The 14,196-nt window shown below is 38.9% G+C and overlaps 1 non-coding gene across 1 annotated transcript; it reads left to right on the top strand.

Annotated features, from left to right (window-relative positions):
• Window positions 1-4,550: 4,550 nt before the first annotated feature.
• On the top strand, window positions 4,551-4,657 carry LOC145590428 (small nucleolar RNA R71). Its single transcript, XR_014102028.1, has one exon. It is a non-coding gene; the product is annotated as a small nucleolar RNA R71 (small nucleolar RNA).
• The last annotated feature ends 9,539 nt before the right edge of the window (window positions 4,658-14,196 follow it).

Consider the following 14,196-nt stretch of genomic DNA (forward strand, 5'->3'; position numbering starts at 1 on the left):
ATAATCTTCGTAAAACACGCGCCCGATCGGGCGGAGGGCCGCCCGATCAGGCCCGCCTTTTTCTTCGTCAGGTCTTCTCTCGCGCCCGGTCGGGCAAGTGGCCGCCCGATCGGGCGCGCCTTTTTGCTGCGTGGGCTTCTCTTCTCGCGCCCGATCGGGCGCGACATCGGGCGAAGGGATGCTGCGACATTAATCTTCTCTGCCCGGTCGGGCGCGCCTTCGGGCGGTGACCCTTGCACCGGGCGGTCACTACTTAGGCAACTTGGACTCCCCGTTTGAGCTATTAACTTTGCCCAAACCAAATGGGGCTTCAATAATCCGGTCCAAATGCCTCGTCTTCACATTAGCCGAGCCCTTAATCACCGGCTCGATGACTCTAACCGGCCTTAGGCTATGAAAGATGGTCGTTCTCCTCCAATGCTCGTAGTTGCTTCATATAATCCCGGGAAAATGCTCCAAGAGTGCAATTTCCTACAAAACTCAACCAAAACTACGAAAACACTAGAAGACAACAATTAGTAATAAAAGCGGCTCTAAAGAGCCAAAAACATTACCAATTATGACCAAGGGACGGGGGTAAAATACTATATAAATTGGACATATCAAACTCCCCCAAGCCAAACCTTTGCTTGTCCCTAAGCAAAGAGCTCATCAATGAACATATAAAACATGTCTCACCCCAAATAGTCAAAATCAAGAACAACCAGTTCAAGTCAAATCTAACAAGCATGCATCAACATCAACCAATCTCATCCATCCAATTACTCATCCTCCCTAACAATTGTCAAATAGAGCAAACCACAAGAGCATATAGAATTCAAGACTAGTGCTTACACACTCAACTCTCATTTATGTGGCGAGTAAAAGATTTACTCGATCGCTCTCCAACCACCCCTTTAAATGTGAACAATGCCCTCCCAACTCACACTCTCATGTGTTTAAGAAAACATGCACTCAACCTAATAGTCGACTCAGAATATGTCAAATCATTCTTTGCATTGATAAACAACTAATTTCACATTCACACAACTCTATGCACAAAGGTCGGAAGGTCTTCAAAGCTTGTAATGTAAGGTTAGGGTAAAAGGTAGGATAAATATTTGGGAAAATGTGAGAGTAAAGCCATGCTTAAGGGAGCCAAATCCTAATAAAACCAAGGTCAGAAACAAATAATGACCAAACAACTCCAACATACTCAACTCTACAAAAATTCACCAAACAACCAAATCATAACAATAATTCCAACTCTCACAATAAATCACTCATACAAATATGAAATTATAGAACTAGAGTGAAACAAACTTTAAACTGTTTTTTTCCTTGTGTGCAGCCTTCAATTAGAAAACTTGAACATTGAAACAATATTTCACTCTTCTGCTCTTTTTTTTCTTTTTATCTCACATTGGAAATTTCAACTCTGAAACACCTTTTCAATTTTTTTCCAATCACAAAAATAAGAACAAATAAATAACTTCTCAAATCCACCCAAATTGTGCAAATTATATGCACACTACAAACTCCCTAACCTCACTCACTATTAGCTCCCCATCCAAGCTTGGGACTAGTAACCAATGGGGCGAATATGGCTTGTAATGTGGTTAAATAAACAATAAAGGGGCACAAGAAACAACATGGGTAGCAAGAAGGGAACAAATGCATCTAATATCGTCTGAAGGCCACCTAAAGAACAAACGCCTTCGTCCTCCTCAATGTGCATAATATTGAGTCGTACAAACATTACTTAAAGTTAAAAACCAATACTCAACTTCATTGACATACCAGGAACTAACATACAATTCCTGACCAAATCAACTAGTCAAGCACTATATTCACAAGTAGTTGGGCAAAATTGACGCATGTTAAGGCATCTAAGCAATCAAATATCAAATCATGGCCAACCTATCCACAATGCTCATCATCATATACCAAGAATCAAAATAATTTTTAAGTATGGGGAACAGGGAAGCATGATTCATAATTCATTGGAACGTATTTTTGTATTTTTATTTTTTGAAAGCAATAAAACTAACCTAAGAAAGCAATAAAAACTATACTAAACACACCAAAAACAAAAAGAAAGAAACCATACCTCAATCTGAAAACTCCCCCAAGCCAAAATTAGACAATGTCCTCATTGACTCAGGAGTTAGCCCAGCGCGGCTAAACGTCACCTGGTTTAGAAAGAGACAGGGCAAAGAGGGAAAAGATAAAAAGAAAAAGAAAAGAAAAAGAGAAAAAAGAGAAATAAAAGAAAAGGAGGGGAAAGGCGCGCCCGATCGGGCCCGCGTCTCGCCCGATCGGGCGAGAAAAAGGGGACTTGAACTTATTAACCTCGCGCCCGATCAGGCGGATCTTTGCCCGGTCGGGCGATTTTGCGTCCTCCAAATCGTCGCTTTACGCGCCCGGTCGGGCGCCATTTCGCCCGGTCGGGCGAAACTTGTCGTATACGGACCTCCTCTCGCGCCCGATCGGGCGGATGGTCGCCCGGTCGGGCGAATTTGAGGCCTCGTTTTCTCTTCTTCTCGCGCCCGATCGGGCGCGACTTCGCCCAGTCGATCGAATCCTCCGTAGCTTGCCCTGGGGGTTCTTTATCTTTAATTGCAAGGGGCACCACCTTAGGCTTAATTTGCCTTTGTTCTCCACTCGACTGAGCTATTACTACTCGATCCGGTGGGACTCTCATTAAGGGCTCAGTTATCGTGACCTGTTCTCCTTGCTCCTCGTCCTCATCATCAAAATCAAGCCCTTCACAGTATAAGGCTCGCTCTATTGCATCTACTTCTTCCTTCCATGTTTTGATTTTACCTGTAGAAGATGCAATGTAAGATACTGCCACCAAGGGATCTTTATCAAGAGCTTGGGGCCCATTAGAACAATTATTTCCAACCACCTCAATGCTAAAACATTTTTCCTCTATCCTGGGGCTTTTAGGGGCATTATTCAAGTTAAAAACAATATTGTCATCCCCTATTGATAGTGTCAATTTACCACTTTGCACATCTATAATTGCTCCCGCAGTATTAAGGAATGGTCTACCCAAAATGATTGGGGTTTGCAAATCCTCAGCCATATCAAGAACAACAAAGTCAACAGGTATATAAAATTTACCTACTCTAACAGGGACATCCTCTAAAACACCTAGGGGGTATTTAAAAGAACGGTCGGCCATTTACAGAGTAATATTGGTAGCTTTTAATTTACCCATATTTAACTTAGAACACACAGACAATGGCATAACACTGACACTAGCACCCAGATCACATAATGAATTATCAATCAATAGATTGCCAATATGACAAGGGATAGAAAAACTACCGGGATCTTTTAGTTTAGGTGGAGATTTATTTTGTAGTACGACACTACATTCTGCAGTAAAAGCGACAGTCTCTACCTCACTAATAGACCTTTTCCTAGTCAATATTTCTTTCATGAATTTTGCATATGCAGGAATCTGTGTAATTAATTATGTAAAAGGGATCGTTACCTGCAAATCTTTCACCATCTCCAGGAACTTACCAAACTGCGCATCCAATTTAGTCTTCCGGTGACGATTGGGGAATGGTAGGTTGATAATTGGTTTTTGAACATCATTGCTCTTATCTTGCGTTGTAACCTTCCCTGAAGTTGTATCCTGCAATGTATTATCAGAAATATTAGTATTACCCTGTAGCCCTACAGGGCTAATATCGTTTGTTATAACATGTTCATCAATTCTGGGCATAGGAGGCCCATCATAATGTGAACCACTCCTCAGGGTAATTGCAAACGCTTGATCTGTAGGCCTGGTCTGCTGCGATGGTAGGGTTCCCTGTTGGCGGGCTTGCAGAGTAGAGGAAATCTGCGCAATTTGATTATCCACGATTTTATTATGGGCTAAAATTGAATTAATTTGAGCATCTCTACTCTCCATGTGCTTTTGCATATTTCCTAACATCACTTTAATTTCTGCCAAAGCAGGGTCAGTAGGTGGAGGAATTTGTGGTTGAGAATTCTGGCTAGAATTGGGATGGTAATATTTCTGCTGTGGTGGTGGCGCCTGTTGTGGTTGTTGTGGAGGTGAAGGATTTTGTACATTGGTGCTCCGGTAGGAAAGGTATGGATGATCTCGATACCCAGGATTATAGGTGTTGGAGTATGGGTTATTTTGCTTAATGGATTGAAAAACGTTAACCTGTTCCATGGAACTCCTACACTCCTGTTCCCAATGATCTACAATTCCACAATTTCCACAAAAAGCATCATTAGCATTATTATTAATTGCAGAAACATTAGCTACATTAGAATTAGCAGTACTGAGGTTATCTAATTTCTGACAGATAGAGGTTAATTGAGCTTGCAAAAAGGATACCGGATCAACATGGTGTTTCCCCTTGTTTGCAAAACCTCTAGGATTCCCATATTGGGAATTATGAATTGCCATATCTTCGACAACTTGCCCTGCGTCATCAACATTAAGGTTCATAAACCTCCCACTAGCTGCAGAGTCTAAAATTGTTCTAGATGAATTTCCAATCCCATTGTAGAAAGCTTGTATCAACTGCCACTGTGCTAAATTGTGATGGGGGCACTCTCTCTGCAGATCCTTAAATCTTTCCCAAGCATCATATAACGTTTCATCCGGCTCTTGGGCAAAGTTTTGAATAGCACTTCTTAGGAAGGCTGTTCTTTCTGTAGGATATAATATTTATTATAAAAATTTAACACAAGAGTCTCCCAGTTAGTAATGCCAAGTGCAGTTCTATTTAAACCATTAAACCACAATTTAGCTTTTCCACATAAAGAGAAAGGAAAAAGAATCTCCCTGATTTGATCTTGTGTGACCCCAGCTTGCCTTATGGTATTGCAATATTGACAGTAGTCGGCAATGTGCAGATTTGGGTCTTCACCCTTAGCTCCACTAAATTGCTTCCTTTCTATCATCGTGATGAACTGGGGCTTGATCTCGAACTGTACTCCCTCGAGATCTGGATTAGGAGAAAGATGGGGAAAGTGCGTCAAGGACGGTTGCGAATAATCGCTGAGCTTTTTAGGTGGGTTCTCTGTCATCTCTGATTCTGACTCTGAATAAATTTCTGAATCACTAGAATCAGACGGAGGGTCTCCAGGAATATCACCACCAGAACTCGCCAGTATTTGCCTGTATAAATTCTTTTGTCTATGAAAAGAGCGCTCGATTTCAGGATCGAAAGGGATGTAACCTGATCTGGAACACCAGGGCATAAACAAAGAACTAGACGACAAATATAAGAACTGTCCCAAAGAACTCACGTTCTCTAGGACTAGGGAAAATAATCTAGACTACAAAAAAAATCAGAAATAAAAAAAAACCGTCTCCCCGGCAACAGCGCCAAATTTTGACAGGGTAGAGTCGTATCCTCTTATCAAAAGTAATACCTAAATCCTCTAACTAAAGTAGATAGGGAAGTAGGGTCGAATCCACAAGGAAACTGGTCTTTCTATTGCTAATTAATTAAAATAATCTAAATTATTAAGTAACCAAATTATTATTATAAAAAGGAACTATACTATGAAGGTTAAGGATGGGGAAGAAATCAATAATAAGAAAACCTAGGGTCACAGGTTCACCAATAATTAATATTCCAGGATAAAGCATAACAATTGATAACTAACATTGCACAAATAACATGATTAACAGGCTCTCGCAATTTATTAATCAACACAGACCTAACATGCTCTCGCAATTTACTAGATCTAAGTTCCTATTGAAAATAGCCTTTAATATCAAATTAACATCTGCTCGATTCATCAATTCAATATTGCTATACTTTTACAAGTGATCACATCTGCTCGATTCATGATTCAGTTGTAAAGCGTTAAAACAATTCAATGAGAAATTATCATGCAATATCAATAATCAACAATAACAAATTACCCCTTCATATTAATTATGGATCCCCATAAACCCTAGAAAGAAAACTACTCAGACATAATTAAAACTAAACTAAACAAAGCAATTAAATAAAGCATAATAGAAGAAAGAGATTAAAGTAAGAGAGAGAAATAGTTACCAAAGTAAAGGAGATAGAGTATGGAATAAACCAAGAGTTGTAGAGAGAGAGAAAAGTAGAGAGAGAAAAGGTAAGGGAGAAAAGAGATGGTCTAAGGACAATCGTCTCACACAATGATCCAAGACAACTAAAACTAGCTTAACAAAAGTCTATTTATACTAATCTACGAATCCTAAGTTAAACAAATTAAACGACGATTAAAATAATCTTCGTAAAACACGCGCCAGATCGGGCGGAGGGCCGCCCGATCGGGCCCGCCTTTTCTTCGTCAGGTCTTCTCTCGCGCCCGGTCGGGCAAGTGGCCGCCCGATCGGGCGCGCCTTTTTGCTGCGTGGGCTTCTCTTCTCGCGCCCGATCGGGCGCGACATCGGGCGAAGGGATGCTGCGACATTAATCTTCTCTGCCCGGTCGGGCGCGCCTTTGGGCGGTGACCCTTGCACCGGGCGGTCACTACTTAGGCAACTTGGACTCCCCGTTTGAGCTATTAACTTTGCCCAAACCAAATATCCTCTTTGGGGCTTCAATAATCCGGTCCAAATGCCTCGTCTTCACATTAGCCGAGCCCTTAATCACCGGCTCGATGACTCTAACTGGCCTTGGGCTATGAAAGATGGTTGTTCTCCTCCAATGCTCGTAGTTGCTTCATATAATCCCGGGAAAATGCTCCAAGAGTGCAATTTCCTACAAAACTCAACCAAAACTACGAAAACACTAGAAGACAACAATTAGTAATAAAAGCGGCTCTAAAGAGCCAAAAACATTACCAATTATGACCAAGGGACGGGGGTAAAATACTATATAAATTGGACATATCAAGGTGTTACAAAAAAATTTAGGAAAAATTGATTCTATTAATCCCACCTTTCACCGGTTCGTCGATAATAATCTCACATTTTGATTAAATTAACAATCCCACCTTTTTCAGAGATCTAATTCTATTGGTCCATAACTTGTTGGTAACCGGTTTTGATAGGTTAAGATGACACGTGTCATTTTATAATTGGTTTAAAAAAAAAAAAAATACTACACAAAAAAAAAGAAAAAAAAACCCACCAACTACCAGCCGTCCCCCACCCACCGTGAAACCCTCTTCCTTACCCTAGCCCCACCAAAATCGGACGACACCCACCGTAAAGCCTCGAAAAGGCGAAAACGGCCAGCGACGGAACCCTGCAATGCCAAAACCACCCCGTCAACCTAAAATCACCCTCGAAATCACCACCTGAACCAAATCCCACCCCGAATCCACCACAGCCACCACCTTGAAATCGCCGATAACCCCCCAAAAATCGTAGAAAACCACCAAACCCCCCCCCCCCGAAAACAGTCAAAAACCTCTTCAAACCCTCTAATCGTCCCCTGGTACGCTGCTGCTATTCTTGTTGCTCGTGTTTTACCTAGGTTTGAATCAGATTAATTTGTGTAATTTCGTTGGGGTTTTAGCTGTTATGGAGGGCAATTTTTGGTGGTAGGGCAGCAGGAATAGCAGGAGCAGCAGCGAACGAGGGGGAGTTGGGATGTATCTCGCCGTCGGGGGAGGATTTGGAAACCGGCGGGGGTGTATAGCCTGGTCGTCGGCGAGGCAAGAGGAGGGGGATACCGGCAAAAGTCTAATGAAAGGGGCTGGGTGGGTTTTTCTTTTTAAATTTTAATTTTTTTACCAAAAAAAAGTTTTTTTTTAATTTTTTTTGACCAATTATTTAGTGACACGTGTCACTTAAATTTTTTTTTTTAAAAATTTACCTAATGGACAGGTTACCGGCCATAAGGGACCAATAAAAAAAAGATCCTCTATAAAGGTGGGATTATTAATGGCGAACCGACCAAAGGTTGGATTATTAGAATCAAATTTTCCAATAATTTATTATTGAAAGCAAATAAACCTCGATTCCATATAACAATTGCTTCCATTACGATAGAACCCAGAAACACTCCTTCAATTAAATAAAATTTCACAAGAAACAATTATAAAATAAATAAAACCAAATTCAATATACAAATCAATCTATTAATCTAAAAGATTTACCCTTTCAATTCAATCTTTAAAAAAAATCTAATTTTTACCCATAAATAGTTTCTTCAAAATCAAACAATGAAAACCCTAAATTATCAAAATCATCAAATTAGGAAATTAAACGAAATAATGCAACAAACAAACAAGATGAAATTTTGGGGAGAAGATGGGAAATTTCGACACTTAATTGGGAGCTTAATTGTATATTATCCGATGCATTAATGGTTGGCTCCCAGTGTAAATTTTCCCTCTTAGCTTCCTCCCAATGGCGCCCAGAATGAAATTTTTGCCGCCCCTACTTCCCTCTTCTTTTTTTTTCTTTCCCTCTTCATTTTTTAATTTCCCTAACTGCTACGCTGAGTTGGAGATTCCTTATTATTGGTGGTGTACACTATGCTTTTGACACTATGTGTACCCCTAGCTTTTACCAAATTCTATTCCATTTTTTGTTAGGTAAAGGGCTACACGTTTCCCCATTTTTTTTTATTGCAATCTCCTCTAAAATTTCTGCTCTAAATCTGAAAAAATAACTCATCTACCATCTCTCCTTTTTACTTGCTTTTCCATTAACCTTTATAACTTTATATTAACTTTTCAAAAAAATTTACTTGAAAATCCATTTAATGTTGTTCTACAAGCGATAATTGTCCTTAATAAACATAACATAGGGAGTTGAAAGACTTAGTCTATCACATACCCGTCATCAGATTGTCGCTTTGCTTTTGATACATAACGAAAAAATATTTAAAATGTGACACATAATTTAACATGTGAAAAATTGGAAAAAACCAAGACAACAATTCCGAAAAACTACTTTATGAAAGTAGGAGAGTATAAGACCCTAAAATATTAGAGATATGAAGGCGTATGAAAAAGGGATATTAGACTCTATGTAAGTAGAATAAGACACCTAACAATCTCTGAAATGAAGTTGAAAGTGTATAAGAGAATTATTAGAGCCTTGTAGAAACATTGGACCATTGAAGGATGTAGGTGGATTGCATGCTTTCAAATGATGCCCAACATATCATATTAATAGGCGACAGGTGAAGTGTGTAAAAATTCTACACACATGTTCTTTTGTTTACCACAACATGATCTTTAAGTCTCACAAACGATCATGTTTCCTAGTAGTTTTTGCAATTTTCTGCCAATAAGCCAACATGTTAAGAGTTTTCTAGAAATTTTGTGAGACATAATTAATTTGGCTTATGGAATTCCCACACTATCTAAACCCAGCAATCTTGTTAGTCAAAGAGCTGATAGGTTTGATAAATTCATTCAGTTACGCCATTGATGGAGCCCATGGCCTGGAGACCACTAGATTAGGAGGGTTTCCTTGAGTTTTTTCAAGAAGCCTTAAAATTTTCATGAAGCCTTGAAACATCACCAAATCTCGCATACACTTGAGTTTGGGTAAAAGAAAGGCCCTACTGGACTACTTACACTTGAGCTCTTTTATAGAGACATTTTGGTGTTGTTTTGGTCATTGTTTAACATTACAAAACATAAAAGACAAATGTGTTTGGAGCTTTGTATCTTTAATTCACAAGCTGATAAATTCGAAAAAAAAATAACCTGTTTGTAGATATATTTTTCTATTACATCATCCAAAAAGAGTCTTATCATGCCAGAAACAATATTGACTAAAACCATTTCATATATGGTCAAAGTAACAAATAACAAATAACAATTAACCCTTCCAACAAAGCCTTACTACCTTCTTTCACTATTAAAATAAAATAACATTTCATATATCATTTGGTAACTATTAACCCTTCTAGTAAAGCTTAACTATTTTTTTCCATTATTAAACCTAAACAAGCTCTAGAGGACCACATAAACTAAAAATGAAGTATAGTTTTATTTAATAATTAAATATTCCATAAAATAAAATAGGAAAAATTTAACAACAACAAACCAACTTTTGCCTCATTCTCCCAAAACAGACCAACCTTTAAATCTTCTAAAAATAAACACAAGTTTGCATTTTTTCTTCCAAAATTAACCCAAATGACCAATTCAATAACCTATATAACCGGTAATTTTTTAAATTTTTCTTTAATTATTTTTTTAATTAAAAACCTTTAATTTTTCAAGTTAACAAAATAATTAAAAAAAAAAAAACCACTCTCCCCTCACCCCACTGCCAACCATCCCCTTCTCCCATTCCGGCCACCACTCCCCTTCCCCCTTCACCTTACATTTTCGACCATCCCCTCCCTTTCCATTGCATTTTCAGCCACACCGCGCTCCCCATGAAACCCCCAAACTGACAATTCCTAAACCAAAAAAAAGTGAGAAATTCATGCTGGAAGAAAGAAGAATTGGAAGATTGAGAAATTAAAGGTTTCAGTTTCAAATCTTTGTGGTAGTGAGAGGATTGTTATGGCAGGTTTTGGGTAGGAAAGAAGTGGGTTTTTGGATCTTGTTGGTATGGTGGTTGATGTGGTGTTTTTGGTGGGTTGGTTTGGTTGTTTCGGTGTTTTGGTGGGTTGGTATGGTGGTTTCGGTGTTTTTGGTGGGTTGGTATAGTGTTTTTGTTGGTTGGTATGGTGGTTTTGTTGGTTGGTATGGTGATTTCGGTGGTTTTGGTGGTTGGTATGTTGGTTTGGTGGCTGTTCGTTGTTGGTGGTGTACATAGGTGGTGGTGCAGTGGGTGGAAGTGATGATGGTGAAGGTTAAAGTGTAGGTGCAGTAATTCCGACGGCATTGAAGGTCGCCAGCATTGGCTGGGCGTCTTCCGCTGGTAGGGGAGGGGGTGGCTGATGGTGATGGGGGCTGCAGTTAGGGCTGTACACCGGTCCAAAACCGGACCGGACCTGACCCGGACCTGAATGGACCGGGACCTGAATCCTTTATTTTTAAGGACCGGAGACCGGACCTAAATCAACAGGTCCGGGTTTGGACCTGAATAGACCTGATTATTGATTTTTTTTCGTTTTTTTTTTAAAATTATATAAAATTGATGACCTGTTTAGACCTGTTTGGACCTCTTATGGACCTGTTAATGGACCTGTTTAGACTTATTATATAAAAAAGTAGCTTTACCGGTTTCAGGTCCGGACCTGAAAATTCCGGGTTTTACCCGGACCGGACCTGAAACCTGAAATCCTTGAATTTCAAGGACCAATACCGAACCTGAATCTACAGGTTCGGATCAGGTCCGGTCCCAACAGGTCCGGTTGAGGTCGGTTTTCAGGTCCGGGCCAGTTTTTGTACACCCCTAGCTAGGGCTGGCAAATGGATCAGGTCGGGTCGGGTTCGTGTTCGGGTCACCTAAATTCGGGTCAGCAACCCCCCAACCTGACCTGATCCATTTAACTTTTTCGGGTTGGAAATCCTGACCCGAACCTGATAATTTCGGGTTCGGGTCAACCCGAAATTGACCTGATTTTTTTTTTTTTTTTTTTTTTGGTTTGTGGTCTAAATCAAGTTTCTTTGTCCTGTAACTGATTTTTGTAAAAAAAAGTTCATAAGTTTTCATTTCAAACCAAAATAAACAAGGTAACAATCCTAAATTCCTAATTAACGATTACAACCCAATTTTTTTTTCTTTTAATTAAAAATCATACCTTACAAACCATAAATTAGAGGATATATAACAAAAAAATGAGAATAGTACTGTTAACATCATCAAACATCAGCTTCCTCACACCCTTAAATCCTTTAATTTCACTAATTAGAACTTAGGTCTTGCTAGTTGATAGTTTGCTACTATCAATAAAACCGCTGCCGCCACCTCTCATTCTTCAAAATTTTAATGTGTAGGAACTAGGAAGTCAAGGAACTGCCTGCCGCTGCCTATTCTTGAATTGCAAATGGATCTCCACGGTTGAAGAGAGAGAAAACTGAAATAGGTGAGAGAAAGAGCTTATGGCTGTGAGAAGTGACTCAAGTGAGGGCCGTGAAGTTGAGGAGTGAGAGTGTGTGAGGATTTTAGGGTTTTAGTTTTTATTAGAACCTAAATATGGGCTTGGGCTGGTTAACTTTAGTATTTTGTTTTTTTTTTTTTTTTTTTTTTGGTATTTAACTTATTTCGGGTTAGGTGGGTCGTTTTCGGGTTGAGATTTTCAACCTTAACCTAACCCATTTAATTTCGGGTTCGGGTTCGTGTCGACCCATTTAAGTTTTCGGGTCAAAAATCTCAACCCAAACCCGCTTTTTTCGGGTCGGTTTCGGGTCGGGTTTTCGGGTCGGGTCACTTTTTGTCAGCCCTACCCCTAGCTGAAGTGGTGGGAAAGGATTGTTTTGGTTTGTTTGTTTGTTTTTTTTCTTTAAATTTCTTTTTTGGTAAAAATTATCAAAATTTAAAAAAAATCTTGACCAATGATTTAATGACAAGTGGAAATTTACCTAGTATTACAAATAAAGTGACTTGTTGAGTTCATTTTGGGAGAAAAAAATGCAAACTTTTGTTTACTTTGGGAAAATTTAAAGGTTGGTCTATTTTAGGAGAATGGGGCAAATGTTAGTTGTTGTTAAATTTTCCAATAAAATAAAACAAACATACCTTGAAACAATTAAAACAAAATAACCGACAAAAAAGAAAGTATAGTGAAGAGATGTTCTAAGTTTCTCTATTGATAAACAAAATAAGTTTCTCGGCAAAATTGTAAAAACTGTTTTTTAGCCGTTCACATGTAACCGTTACTTCAAGTAATGTTTGTATCAATAATTGTTACTGATATGTCTATTTTATATAGTGTTTACCCCCGTCCCTTGGTCGTAATTGATAGTGTTTTTGGCTCTTTAGAGCCACTTTTATTACTAATTGTTGTTTTCTAGTGTTTTCGTAGTTTTGGTTGAGTTTTGTAGGGAATTGCACATTTGGAGCATTTTTCCCGGGATTTTATGAAGCGACTATGGGCATTGGAGGAGCACGACCGATATACCGAGGCAATTGGATCGAGTAGTCAAGCCCCAAAGGAGAAATCCGGATTGGGCCGAATGATCAGGGCCCAATCGAAGTCCAAGGCTTGCCCAAAGTGGCTTAGAGTACCCAAGATGGCCTTGCCCGACCAAGATGGTCTCGCCCGAAGGCGCGCCCGGCCGGGCGGGGCGGAAGAGTGTAAGAAGCCCGATCTCGTGCTCGACCGGGCGCGAGAGAAGCCCCTTGAAGAAAAGGCGCGCCTGACCGGGCGGTGTGGCGCCCGATCGGGTGCGTGTTTTTGGAGGATGATTAGGCTCGATTTTAGTTCGTTTAAGTTTAGGATTTTCGAGTTTAATATAAATACGTTTTTTTTAGGCAAGTTTAATACTTCTTCTTTTAGTTTTCTCTCTCTACTTAGTTTTTATATTAAACTTCTCTCTTACTTTCTCTCTCTACAACTCTACAACTTTGTTCTTAATTCAATCCTTTATTTCAGTTAACTTTGGTAACGATTTCTTCTCTATTATTTTCAGTGATTTAATTTCTTTCTTTAATCATGACTTATTTAATTGCTTTGATTAGTTTAGATTTAATTATGTGTGAGTATTTTTCTTTCTAGGGTTGTGGGGATCCATAAATAATATGAAGGGGTAATTTATAATTGTTAATTGTCAATGCTTGGTTAATTTCCTATTGATTGATTTAATGTTATGCAACTAGATTTGCGCAGGTCTTTTATGTATGAGTTTAGCAATATTGATTCGAGATTCGAGATATGAGAATTGATATTTAAGCTTAGTTTCAATAGGCAGGTTAATTTATAAATGGTTAAGTCGAGATTCGAGAGATGAGATTTAATACCGGTAGATTAATTATGTGATTGTAATACGTAGCGAAAGCCCTTTATGATCTGGTTAATTGATGCATTGATGATTGATTATTATGTTTTACCCTGGAATATTGTTTATTGGTAAACCTATTCCCTAGGTCTTTTATTCATTGATTTTCTCTATTCTTGTTCTTCCCTACTTTTACTCTCCTTAGTTTAGATTCCTTTCACCATAATAATATTTTGTTACTTAATAATTTAGATTGCTTAGAATAATTAGGAATAGAAAGACTTGTTTCCCTGTTGATTCGACCCTACTTCCCTATCTGCATTAGTTAAAGGATTTAGGAATTACTTTTTATTGGGTGATACGACTCAAGCTTGTTAGTTACTCCCTCCATTTTTTTATTTGCATCACTTTCCTTTTATGGGTATTTTTTTTTATTTGCAT

The sequence above is a fragment of the Chenopodium album genome, chromosome 17, assembly GCF_948465745.1.
Source record: "Chenopodium album chromosome 17, dcCheAlbu1.1, whole genome shotgun sequence".
NCBI lineage: Eukaryota > Viridiplantae > Streptophyta > Magnoliopsida > Caryophyllales > Amaranthaceae > Chenopodium > Chenopodium album.